We start from the raw sequence: 13,087 nt of genomic DNA, 5'->3' as shown, positions 1-13,087 counted from the left end.
AATACAACTTTGAAGTGTCTTTTATGTGAATAAAGAATCTTACTGATCAAAATATATTAAACATGTAATGGAATATATTTCAATTCTCTCACCATCAAAAGAAACATAAACTTATAATGCTAGTGTTTACTAGCTGTGTGACCTTGAGAAAGTCACTTAACCTCTGTTTGCCTTAATTTTCTCAGCTATAAAATGGAAATAATAAAAGCACTTATCTCTCCGTATTGTTGTGAGGATCAAATGAGATGATATTTGTAAAGTGTCTGTCATATAGTATGTTATTATATAAATGTTATTAATAATATTATTATTGCTATTATTATTACTAATAATTTCCTAAATGAAACCCCCAAATTAAATTTCCAAGGACATCATAGCTAAAATCTAGGATTTTCAGGTCAAAGAAAAAATACAGCAAGTATCCAGAAAGAAAAAATTCAAGTACCATTTAGTCACAATAAGAATCACATGTTTAATTGGCAGTTAACACTATAAAGGAAGGGAAATACTGAAATGTGACATTTCAAAAGGCAAAAAATAAAGGCTCACAACCTTTCACTCATTTTGTAACTGAATATAATTCAAGGGGGAGAAAAAAGACTTGTAAATAAATAAGAAGACTTCTAAGCATTCCTGATAAAAAGACCAGAATTTAGTAAAAATTGTGAAAGGTAAACCCAGAAACCAAGAGAAGCATAAAAAGGCAAATACATTTAAGTACATGAAGATACTAGATAAGGGTGTAGTTTACATTTTAATAGAAGGAAAAGAGACAGAAGTCCCTTCAGAACCAGGATGTCAGCAAGGGATGTAAGGATCATGTGTCTGTGAGTGACATTATTAAGTTTTGATTGTTTTAAAAGAAGAAATAAAAGGAAGAAAGGAAGGAATATACTAGGGAATAAAAAAGAAAGTGTAATTCACTTTCTCATGTAATTAAGATACAAAAGAAGACAAACAGGGTAGAAGGGATGAGGAAGTATGCTTCATTTGAAGTAAGCTTCACTTCCATCTGAATCAGAAAGAAGGTACATACACATGAAGAGTTTGGTGCATAAATCTGTTCAACCTTTTGATCTATTCAATCAAGTCAACAGAGAAACAGAAGAGAATTGGGAGAGAGAAAAGTATTAATGGGGTAGATCTAGGGAAGAATAAGCATTAATATTGTAACCAAAAATCTTTTGTTTTAATTTTTTAAAATGATCAAGCATTTCTTTTTCTTTCCCACATATGTCCCTGTATTGAATAACAAAGAAAAACAAAATCCTATAACATATATATGTGTATACACACACACACACACACATATATATATATATATATGTGTGTGTGTGTGTGTGTGTGTGTGTATGTGTGTATATAGATATGTAGATAAAGATATAGTTGAACAAAATAAATTCTCTTATTTGCCATGTCCTTAAATGCATGTGTCTGTCATTCTGCATATTTGGTCCATCACCTCTCTTTCAGGAGGTGTTTAGAATTCTTCAAGTTTAGTCTTCTGGCATAATGGTTTATATGTTGACTAAAGACTTTCTAATTTTTTTTTATGTACCAATAAGCATTTATTAAGCAAAACAAATGTCAGCTTCATATGATTAACTGGAAAGGGAGGGGTGTTTAAAGAAAATAAAAAAGGGTATGATCTTGTGATTAGGGCTTGGGCAAGGAAGAAAGAAGGCAAGCAAAGGAGTAGAAGATGATTGAATCAAGTTAGATCTGTAGTGTTAATCATACTTCTTCACTCCCACCACCCTCCTCTTTTTGGAAAGAGGGAGGAGGGAGGTAAAGAGAGGGAAAAATACAATAGAATAGGAAGAAGAGAAATGAACAGTTAACAATCATAACCATGAATATTTATCATATGAACTCACTTATAAAATGTAAGCATATAGGGGAATGGCTCAGAAAGCAGATCCGACAATATAGTGTTTGCAAGAAACACATTTGAATAATAAAGATTTGTACAGAGTTAAAATAAGGGGATAAAACAAGACATGTTATGCTTCAGGTTAACTCAAAAAAGTCATAGGTAGTAATCCTCATCTCAGACAAGACAAAAGGAAAAGCAGACATGAACAAATGTGGTTAACAGGGTCAACAACCTCTGTACAGGTTCTCAACATACTAAATGTGTATCAGATATAGGGCAGCATATATCCCTCTCCACTTCAGAAAATTCATGATATGCTAAGGGATCCCATGAACACCTAAAAATTCAGAAACATAAAACACTCAAGTAGCCCATCAGGTCCTCCCCAAAGGAAACTGAACTTGGGGTTACTATCATGCAGCCCTTTATCATTTAAATGAGTCCTTCTTTATCATAGAGTTCAATAATCTTCCCAAGACTCAGAGTACCACACTGTCATTCAGATTTTCCATAGAGGAAAAAATACTTGGAGGAGGGAGGTTGATGATTTCTTTTAAAAAACTACCTTGCTGAGACAAGAAAAGGCTGTTATAGTGGAAGGGAAGAGGGGGAGGTAAGGGGGAATGAGTGAACCTTACTCTCATTGGATTTGGCTTAAGGAGGGAATAACATACACACTCAATTGGGTATCTTACCCTACAGTAAAGTAGGAGGGGAAGGAGATAAGAGAGGGGGATGATAGAAAGGAGGAAAGATTGGAGGAGGGGGCAGCCAGAAGCAAGCACTTTGGAAAAGGGACAGGGCCAAACAAGAAAATTGTATAGATGGGGGATAGGATAGGATGGAGGGAAATACAGTTAAGTCTTTCACAACATGACTACTATGGAAGTGTTTTGCATAATGACACATGTATAACCTATATTAAATTGCTTGCCTTCTCAAGGAGGGTGGGTGGGGAGGGAAGAAGAGAGAAAATTTGGAACTCAAAGTTCTAAAAACAAATGTTAAAAACTTTTTACATGCAACTGGGAAATAAGATATACAGGCAATGGGGTAAAGAAATCTCCAAGAAAGTAAGAGGAAAGGGGATAAGGGGGTGGGGAGTGGGGTGATAGAAGGGAGAGAAGACTGGGGAAAGGGGCAATCAGAATGCATGCCATCTTGGGGCTCAAAATCTTGTGGAAATGAATGTTAAAAACTAAAAATAAGTAAATTAATCCTAAAAAAACCCTACATCTTTGGTCCTATTCTGTCTGAATGATTGAATGCCTCTGTTCTCCAAATCAAATGCTGCAACAGGAAAAATATGGACTCTCTTCTTCTTTCTCCAAGGATCATTAGGGAATCATCTTCTCTCCAGACATTCTGATACCTAAACTTTTGTACTAAGGAAATGAATAGGAAAAAAAAGAATGAAAAAGGAAAAAGTTGGAATAAAGGTGGGGTTGACTTAGTAGACCAAAAGTCTCGGGCTACAGGGAAAATCTATTCCAGCAAAAACTTTTAGAGCTTTTCTTAGTGCTATGATTGTCTTTGTTAGAGTCTTCCTAATGCATTTCTAATTTATTTTAATCAGAGAAAAACAGTCTTAGAATTCAAAAGAGCCTGTGAGATCATCTTGTCCAATTCTTACACTTTAAGATGGGAAAATTGGGTTCTCAAACACTGTAATCCAATACGGTAGCACCACTCTGCTACCATGACTAGTGTTGACCTGAATATCTGTAACTATCTCTCTAAGACCCATGCAAATTTGCTTCTACTCATGCTAAGAACATGGAGCAAGCACTAAATACCCTTGTGTTCCTCATCCAAACCTCTCTGGCTGTAGCATAGTGAATTTCAATTCTGATAGAGTGGCTTTTCATCTGTTATACCTATAAATCAGCCCCATCCCATTCAGGGCTTATATGACACCCTGGTCCAGACATAACCTAACCAGAAATGATCTACATTCATGCTTGTTCTCATCTGAAAAGCTTAAGATTATACATTACAGCATTAAAAACTAGGTAGGGTTGCCTTTCATTAGTTGGGCTATGGGTATATTATATTTCTTGGGCCACATAGATTAAAAGTCTTTATTAGAAGAGGCAAAGACCTGAACTAAGCAGAGGGACTAGACACCTGAGGGAGAGATTGTGTAACTTGTTCATGTCATGGAAAATATCAGAGTAAGGGAACAGAAATCAAGAAACCTGAGCTCTAGTGTTAATCTCGTGACTAACTAGCTGTGTGACCTCAGGAACATCACTTGATCTCTCTGACTTTCAGTTTCTTCAAGTAAGGTTAAGGGATAATTAAGCAGAATTCTTGATAAGTAGCCCATAAACTTGTTTTTTAATATATATTTTTATAACCATGTGCCAATATAATTGATTTCCTTTATAATGCTATGTGGTTTATTTTAGGCTTTAAAACCTTACTCTGAGAAGGAATTCGTATGTTTCATCAGATTGCCAAATAAGTCCCTGGCAAAAAAATGAATAAAAATGCATGGAGTAGAGTATCTCTAAAATGAAAAGTACTAAAATTCTTTGTATGTTTTTTCTGCCCTCAAAAAAATGAATCAAAAAAAAATGAAACGAATTGATGATATAAAGTACAGAGCATATGGAACTCTTTGTATTTCAGATTCCATATTGCAAACCAAAATTCTTTGCTGATATTATAAAAGATCCCTAAATCAAGAGAGTTTCTATAAACAAAATGTTTTATCATACCTAGTTTGTTGTTGTACTTGACTTTGCTAAACAAATGTTTCTCCTTGCCTCTCCTCCTTTTAAGTCTCCTGTGATTATTTAAACTCAGACTGGCAAGGTAAATATTCTTTCTCTGTTGCAATTGCACAACTCTTCCTTGGTTCTCACACTCTGTTCCCAGATTTATCATCAACCAATTGATTAAAAGGAACATATGTTAATAAAATTGTTTCCTTTAGTTCCATGAAAACACTCTGGTTCTGTGCAAAAAATGAAGAAATGCAAAATGGGCAAAGTGTCTGCTCTTCTCTCATGATTTTACTTTCAGTATTTCTTTCCTACAACGTCAGCCACAGAGGAGAATTTTGACTATGCCTACCTTTGGGACAAGGTGCCTGGAAGTGTACAAGATTGCCCAGTGAATAACAAAATCATCATGGATCTTTGGCACTATAGAACTAGATTAAACATGTATAAATTGATACTAAAATGTTCAGCAAAATATTTCAATTTGGAATAAATAATATTGGGAATGCTTTCTGGGCATTCACCAAATTTTAAGGAAAACTATCTGAAACAGGTATGAACATTTTTAACTATTTCAAAAAGTTCTCATAGTATTCATGGAGCAAAATTCCAGCAAATGCTTTTTGAGTGCTATGGTCTGAATGCCCTAGGGTTATTCTGGAAGAATGGCCATTTTATCCACCAGTGTTCACAGTGCAGGGAGTGTGTTTACAAACCAGTATTTTATTTTAAGGAAAAATAAATAAAACATGGAACTATTTAAAAAATTATTACAACAATAATAATGAGGATAAAATGACAGATTTTTGAGAATTGAATGTGAGTTCAGTGGCAAATCAGTCCAACCTATATATATGAAAGAATGCCCACTAGCCAAGATTTCGTATCTCTATGCTACAATCAGATGGTTATATCCCTAATTTTCCAGGATATCAGTCATTCTTTTAAAAATAGATATCCCATCTTTTCAAACAGTTAGGTGTACACACACATACACAATGCAGAGGTCTGTCACTAGCAGAAAGAAGGGGCAAGAAGTTTGAACAATTAACAAATCCAGTGACAGTTTCAAGAAAAAGGGTGAGAGATTTGACCTGTAATTTCATTTGTACAGGGAATTCACAGGTGAGGGAATATTCTCTACCAATGTAGGTCAGCATCTTCTTTGCAAGTTAAAGCCTTATGATACAGAGACATTGAATGATTTGCCTGGGATCACACCACCCGTATGTGTCAGAGGCAGAACATGAATCAAGATATCAGGTTTGAGGATAACTCACCATTCATTATGCCATGGCACCTCTTGAAAGTTTCAAACCCCTCTGAGAAAGCTGACCCTTGCTTTTGGCAGTTCTAATGACAAGGCTTTATCCAAAGTATAATTTCCTATCCTACTCTCCCAAGTTCAATGAGAACAACATTCTGCATGAAGGTGAAAGAAAATGATTCAAATTCATAGGATCATAGGATCTGGGTAATCAGTATGACATACAATGCCTGCTTTGTGTCTATAATTTAAATCAGGAAACAAGGTCCATTTGTGATACCTCAGCTGGACCATCAGTGTTTCTCTAGGCTCTGGAGGAATTCTGTTTCCATTTCTATTCTAGGATTTTATTTGCTTCCTCTTCCATTATTTTCTCAAAAGTCTTTAAATTTCTTTTCCCATTTCTAAGATTAATTTACTTTACAGTTTTTTTTTCCTAGAGGAAACTCCTGAAAAGGTGCTAGACTTTGGATAAGCCCATATAGACTGAAGAGAATGAATGGATAAAATCATGGTTCTAACTCTGTTTTGGGATATCTTCCAACTCTAAATTGGCCATCCTACCTAGGGAGATCCACCCTCATTCTCAGAGCCACAACTCCCATACCAAGAGGAAGGCACACTAGCTCTCTGTGTACTCTGGTGCCTAGATGGCTCTGTTGATTGAACAAAGGATATTCTATGGAGTGTTATCAGAGACATCCAAAGTTTTCTAAAACTTTGCATTTACTTACAGCATCCAATTTCCACTATGCCCTAATCTTGTCAGTAGGACCATCTTGGTAGTTAGATTGTTCAAGAGTGGCCGAGCTTTAAGGAACTTCCTAGTGATCAATGATACATTCCTCTGCACAAGTGGTCATGAGCTAACAAGGAGTTGTCTGGCAGACCCAAAGCTGAAAAAATTTGGTGATGTTCTCATTTTCTATTTAAGTCAATTCTCCTAAGCCAGGCTCCAGAGTCTAAAGCATGCTAGGTTCAGTGAATAGTTTAATATTCCAGAATGAATTTTTTCCTCAGTACTTCATATTTTGTGTCTATGAGATGGGCCAACAGGAAATTACTAGAAAATAGAAATTACCCCTGACACTTCGGACTAAATCAAAAATGGATGGACTGTTGAGTATTTTAGGATGATAATGGACTCATGTAAATGTTTGAGTTTTGTGCTTAGACTTCCTCTCTCTCTTTTTTAAAAATCTAAAGGTACCTGCTGATTTGACACAAAATCATTTGTTGAAAGGGGCATTTGCTAGTCAATATAGGGAATATGAAGAAAAGAATTTTATTAATTTTCTTTTCATTTATGATTTTTTTAAAAATCTCAGATGTTTCTTTTAAGTGCCATTTATATGCAAACCATCATGCTAGCTCCTGGGGATACATAGATAAAGATGAAATAATCCCTGCCCTCAAGAAACTTATGTTCTACTTTTCAAATAAGATAGGTGTGTATATGATAACTTGAAGGAAGAGCAAGTATTAATGACTCAAGTGTCAAAGGAAGACTTCCCAGAAGAGATGATAAATGAGCTGAGGCACTAAAGTAGAAATTGTAAGAAGCATAAGTGAGGAGGAAGTCTATTTCAGACATGGGGAACATCCTATTCAAAGGTACAGAGGTGACATATGGAATGTAGTATGTGGAAAACAGCAAGTGGGTCAATTTGGTTAGACTATAAGAGTGAATAATGGTGAATCATGTGAAATTAGTCTGGAAAGACAACTTGAAACTAGACTGTTGTGGGTATTAAATGCCAAATACTTTTTGTTTGAATTTTTTTTAATCCTGGGAATCATTGAATTTTCTTCCACTGAGGAGTGACATAGTCAGACATACTTTAGGAGCATTAATTTGGGTGTTGTACAGAGGATGGATTAGAGAGGAGAGACTGGAGCCAGTCCTGAATTCTCTTCTAACCTCACTTCTCCTTGCTTCATGATTTCGAGAAAATCACTAGCTACTTCTAGATCTCCTCATTTTCCTTAGTCTTCCAAATTAAGGGTTAGATTAAGAAATCCTAAGATCCCTGCTTCTGTAAAAATGTGTGATAGAAAAGAAACTTAAAAAAAGATAATCTCATTACCAACTAGACTGTAAATCTCTGTTTTATTCCACATTATTTTTCTAACATAGCAGCCAGTTTCTGTTGCCAACATCTTAAGCATTTGAAATCCTAAAGATCATTTTCCATTTCTTTATCCATTGTAGGAAGATATAATTATCCTTCAAATTATTTAGTTGATGACAATCCAGGAAAAAGAATTCCATCTCAACCAAAAATGGATTGAGTGGTGAGTGTATTATAATGCCATCGCCTCTGTTCCTAAACTGTCTTTTTCCTGTGAAGAGAGGTCCACAATGGACTATCTGTCTGTCCCTATAAAATTTCAAGTCTTATTGTAGCTCTTTTGTTTCAGAGGGCTGGTGAGTTTATATGGAAAAAAACAAGTGACCCCTTATTGTAAGGCATATATGTTGATAAACATTGTATATGTACATAAGTTTAGTTAAAATTATTAAGTGAAACTATATCTTTAATAATTCCCCTAATCCTGCCCTTTAAACAAATAATTCAATCCTGCCACATTTCTTTCTGTCACTCCCAGCTGTTCAACAATCACCTGAAGGTCTTAGCACTTCAAAGGGCCAGAAATTCTGCAGGACTCAGTCCTGCTGAACCCCTCTGTCATCTCCACCTGCTCAGCAGTCATCAGAAGGCCACTTTAGGATTTAATGATTTAGCCCAGCAGCTGGGCCCTAGCCAATCTAATTGACTCCCTTTTCAGAGATAGGGGTCAAGCAGCATCTTTTCAACTGACCACATCTAGATTTAGCATATTGCCTAGAACATAATAAGAACTTAATGAATGTTTCTTGGTTTATTGATTGATATGTATTGACATGTGAATAAATCCATCCAGTCATGCAAAAGGACAAATCAGCTGTCAAAAGGAAGGGATGGATTATATAACTACAAATTTTCCAATGTAAGAGAAACATAAAAGAAACTGGAGACAATTAATTTTGAATCCCAACAATGCCAGGCAATTACCCAGTGAATTTTGTCTACATAGATAGCCCATTGTAAGAGTTTCAGATAAATTTACTGAACAAAATGACCCATATTAAGACCAACCGCATTAGTAAAAATGAAGATATCCTTTAGAATCAGAATAACAAAAGCTGGAACAACATTTAGAATTCATACAACACAATTCAATCCTGTCATTTTATAAATGAGGGATTTGAGACCTAAAGACATTAAATGATTGGCTCAAGGACAAAGAGATAGCAAGTAGGAAAACAAGGATTTGTAACTAGGCACACTGTCTCTAAATCCTATACTTAGCACATTATCGTATACTAGTTCTTGATTCTTTTATTTAAAAAAAACTTACATATTTTGTTTTTGTATCACCTTCATTTCTCCAAACATTCCTCTTGCACTCTTTGAGGGACCTCCATTATAACAAATTTTTAAAGAAGAAAGAAATCATTCAGTAGAAGGTATAAACAATGTCAAATGCAGCAGAAATGTCAAGAAGGACAAAGGACTAAGAGAAAATCATCATTTGGCAACTAAGAGATAATCAGGAACTTTCAGGAGAGCAGTTTCAGTTGAGTGATTAGATCAGAAGCAAGATCTCAAAATGCTTAGAAGGGAGTGAAAGGAGGAAAAATGTAGGCAGTAAATGAAGACATTTTCTCTAGGAGTTTGGCTGAGAAAAAGAGCAAGATATAAACTGGGAGTTTAACGGAAGTTAGGAGTAGTTTAAGTATTCTAAGGGTGGAGAGAATGGGCAGGTTTGAAGGCAGTAAGGAAGTAATGAATAGATAGGAAGAGATTGGAGATTGACCAGTAAAATGACTGAGGGGATAATTTGCTGAAGAAGGCTTCCTCATGATAAGGTGAATGACTGCCTCATTATCAGAGACTTAAGTAAAGGTGTAGAGAGTGGAGGTTAATTTTAGGGGATTTTGAAATAAAAAAAATGGAAGTGGACATGGAGTGCTTCACTGCATTAGAAATGGGGGTGGAAGTGTGCAGACCAAGTCCCATGTTAGTCTCAGATACACACCTTCAAGTTTGCTTATGCTCACTGCTGTAGGTGTGTGGAGGTTGGTGAGGAAGATGCAGTGAATAAGAATTTTAGGTTTTTAATAGTTAATTCATGAGCTTTTTAATCTTATTTTTTTTCTCATTCTCCTGTGACTTTATCTGGAATCACTCTATATTGGAAACATAATTTGCCCCTCCAAGGGCACCAATAAATTAATTCTTAATTGCCAAATCCATTAGCTTATTCACAGACCTTTTTATTTCTATAGTATGTGATATTTTGCCATCTTCTCCTTAATATTCTTCACTCCCTTACCTGTTATGGTTCTTAGTCTCTAGTTCTTTTACTTATATAATTAGACTTTTCTTGGCCTCTCTTACTGGTTAATCTGCATTCTTCTATAACCAAAGGATGGCTTTGCCGCAAGGCTATGCCTTTGGCCATTTTTCTCTTGTTTTTCCATACAGCCTCCCTTGATGATCTCATCCATTCCTGTGGCTTTGATTATCATCTCTCAGAATGGTTCCAAAATCCCTGCATTGATATATATATATCCCAATCTATTCTTGAAGCTCCAGTCCCAGGCTTCCTACTATTTACAGGACATATTTGCCTAGTAAAACATCAAACTCGATATGTCTCAAAATGAAAACAGTTAGCACTTAGCACAGTGACCAGCACAGAGGAGGTGCTTAATAAATGCTGCTTCATCTTGCATTGTATATTTTCTCCTTCTCCCACTACACTAAAATTACCTTCCCTCTAATCTCTCCTTATTTCTGTTGAGTGCACCACCATCCATCCTCCCAATCATCTTTAACTCTTCCTTCTTTCTTCCTCATTTCCAATCAGCTGCCATATCCCATTGAGTCTACTACCACAATATCTCTTAAGATCCATCTCACCTTTATAACAAAACCAGCGCTATAATTGAATTATCTACTATTTGATACCTTCACCATTGTAATAGTCTCATAAACTTTCTGTCTTTGGCTACAGAGCTCTTCAAAATCTAGGGCTACTTAATACTGTTGTTTTTAAGTTGTCTTGGCTGATTTACCCTGTCTTTTCATTGCTTGGTTCCTAGAAATCTGCTTTTTGACTAATCTGCCTTTTGCCTTGCCCTTCAGTGTTGGAATCTTCCAGGATCTCATATGTTTCCTGATTTTGAACCAATTATTTGCCTTGTCTCCCATTCTGTCTGTGAGTTTGGACTTCTGCTTGTTTGATATTAGACTTAGTTTCACCCTGTCATTATTAGGGCTATGAGACACACAGTGTTGTTACAGGTATAGGACACAGATTGGAACTTCAGAAAATACTTCTAAGAGAGAAAGAATGGAGGGTAGATATGCAATCAAGTCATGCCTGATCAGTACACAGAAACCAGATGGAAATAATGATCAAGGACCACATATACATTTCAGAATCTAAACATGCAAAGATAACATTGGTTATATCAAGGCAGTGAGTCAAAATCAGGTAGTTAATGACCAGAAGGACACAAGTGCTACAGGGAGTTTATCAAAGCCCAGGAATGAAGAAATTCATGAGAGCCAAAAGGATCATGGGACTGTAGATCTCAAATGGGAAGGGACAATTGAGGTGATATAGTCCAATGACCTCATTTTTTAAATTAGGAAATTGAGTCCAAGATGGTTTAAGTAACTTGCCCAACTTCACAAGTACTTAAAGCATTGGAGGAAGTATTTAAACCCAAATCTTGTGACTCCAGAACCAGTGTTCTTTAGGCTACACCAGGATAGTGAAGCAAAACCCAAGTAAAACATACAGACTTCAGAGATTTTAGAATCAAGACAAAACAAAACAAAAACAAACCAGTAGGGGCAACAGACTTTAGATACCAATGATAAGGACAGCTTAACACTGAGACTAATTTCTCCTTAGCCCACAAGTTTTTGTTGTTAATTCTTGTTTTATGTGCTTTTACTTAGGATATAAATCAACTCCAGGTTTTAGAAAGCAAATACAGTAAAATTAAATACATACATTTAGAATGAACAAGCAGAATGAGAGTGTATCCTGATGCTGACCTACTATTCATTCAAGTGGTTGTTGAATCACCACACCTAGTCTAGATACATTGGGCATATTTTCTACTTGGCTTGGTTCATCTCCATTCTGTCCATGATCTTAGAACAAACACATGGAATGGAATGATTGAGGAACTAATTTGCCTGAATTAGCTTTGTGGACATAATCTTCCTTGTTTTGATTTCTCTTTCTCATTTGTACAGGGATTTATCCAAGTGATTCACTGTCATACTTTTTATTTTACATCACTGGTATTAATTACTAGATAATTATTCCATTTTTCCTCGCTGCCTCGAAATGAACTTCTTTGGGCCTTTGCCACATCAAATTGAGTTATTACCACAAGAAGAATATAGATCTGATTTCTGTTATTCCTGCTTTGATAGTCCTAATGGCCTTGTCTCACTTCATTTAGCCTTATAAAGAGCATAGCTGCTGTTTCATTATGTCCTATTAGAAAAAGAAACTTGCATAAGCTAGAAAAAGGAAAAGCACTAGAGGAGAGAGAAAGATGAATGAAGATGAAAATATTCAAAGATACCAAGGGAGTGTATAAATCAGAAGAAGTGGTCCAGAAGGAAGCTGGCTCTGAAATGACTAATGAAATTATGTAGAGATGTGTCTAGAAGACTGAGAGATTTCAACCTGTGCTACTCTAAAATTGTGATCATCACTGTCTGGTGTCTTCTGCATGTTAGACTCTAAGCATGGGTTCATGGGCTCATAGGATCATTAATCTAGAGCTGGAAGGGATTTCAAAAGTCAAGCTCTTTATTTTATAGATGTGGATATTGTTGTTGTTGTTGTTCGGTTGTTCGGTTGTTTTTAGTCATGTACAACTCTCCATGACCCCATTTGAGGTTTTCTTGGCAAAGATACTGGGGTGATTTGTTATTACCTTCTCCAGCTCATTTTACACATGAGGAAACTGAGACAAACTGGGTTAAGTGACTTGTCCAGGGTCACGCAGCTATTATGTCGTCTAAGGACAGATTTGAATTCAGGAAGAGAAGTCTTTCTGACTCTAGGCCTGGCACGCAATTCACTATGCCACCCAGCTGTAGGAGATGAGGACACTGAGGACTATAATAGACC

At 35.9% G+C, this 13,087-nt stretch overlaps 1 pseudogene; it reads left to right on the top strand.

Annotated features, from left to right (window-relative positions):
* Positions 1-4,821: 4,821 nt before the first annotated feature.
* Positions 4,822-12,415, top strand: LOC118857656 (annotated as a pseudogene).
* The last annotated feature ends 672 nt before the right edge of the window (positions 12,416-13,087 follow it).

The sequence above is a fragment of the Trichosurus vulpecula genome, chromosome 7 (genome assembly GCF_011100635.1).
Source record: "Trichosurus vulpecula isolate mTriVul1 chromosome 7, mTriVul1.pri, whole genome shotgun sequence".
In the NCBI taxonomy this organism is placed as follows: domain Eukaryota; kingdom Metazoa; phylum Chordata; class Mammalia; order Diprotodontia; family Phalangeridae; genus Trichosurus; species Trichosurus vulpecula.
Note: the sequence above shows the minus strand (reverse complement) of the source record. Positions and strands in the feature narration are given on the sequence as shown.